This window comes from Trachymyrmex septentrionalis, unplaced genomic scaffold (genome assembly GCF_001594115.1).
Source record: "Trachymyrmex septentrionalis isolate Tsep2-gDNA-1 unplaced genomic scaffold, Tsep1.0 scaffold40, whole genome shotgun sequence".
Taxonomy (NCBI): Eukaryota; Metazoa; Arthropoda; class Insecta; order Hymenoptera; family Formicidae; genus Trachymyrmex; species Trachymyrmex septentrionalis.
This window is the reverse complement of record NW_017305569.1, coordinates 2,419,814-2,420,935: the sequence shown is the minus strand read 5'-3', so window position 1 is coordinate 2,420,935 and position 1,122 is coordinate 2,419,814.

The window sequence follows — 1,122 nt, the reverse complement described above, 5'->3', positions numbered from 1 at the left end:
CATTATTGTCGAGCCATATTATATAGGTAATAAATAATTTTAATCAATATACAAAATTATTAAGATTTATCGTGAGTAAATAAGAATATCAATCTTGTTTTCATGTACATTTATTAATAATTATTATAAAATTATAAAAATGCATTATATATATATATATACATAACATTTATTAAATTCTTTTCTTTTATAATCATAAATTTTAGTTTGACTAGATTTTATGACCTATTCATATTCCGTTCTTATTTTAAAATAGCCTTAAGTAATATCTTAATACGTTAATATGATTCCGTGATTGGATTATAGTCTTAACACTATACTTAAGACGGTCTTAAATATAAGAACCGATTACGAATACTGATCTGATAAAATAAAATAATAAAGATAAAATCAGGTATATTAGTTATAAGTTATATACATTGTGCATTATAATTAAAGTTGTTTTGGCCACAAGCCTACTCCTAAGAAGGTGTTGAAATATCCAATTCTTGCGCGGAATAATTGGCCATGATGGTAGAGAATATCAAATATGATGGACGACAAAAATCTCGAGGGAAAATGTTTAAGGGCTGAGGGCAATTAAACGAGATCATCCGTGCGACTGGCGTTCCTGCGTGACCACCCCGCAGCGAAATATTTCGCTCGTTCTCGAAACAGGTTTCCGAGAATTTTTCTTGAATTTTAATTGCGGCTTACACGTATCGTAGGTAGGCACAGGGGAATAGGGCTCGTATAGATACGCTTGCTATCGAGTGCGATCGTGATGTAATATGTACGTCGTGTGTAATGGGCGTGTCGAGATTAAACCGGACCGCCGGCGCCATTCCGGGTTCGCGCTCTAAAAAAATCATTTTTTTTTCTCCCCTCCCTCCCCCCTTCCCCGCTGACACACGTGTCTCCGGTATTTTCTCGAAACACGCGAGAACATTGCGAAATGCGTAAAAAATTTCGCGCGTAGGCTATTGATTTGCGCTCATATCTGCGCACCGTGAGATGTGAAAAAATTACATCCACAGGGATGTAATCTGCACCGAAAGAAAACAGTTTCGGGAAATTATCTAGTATCCGAGAAAATAATAAACAGCGAGGGAAAGCTAGAAAGATTCGTGACTTACTTATACG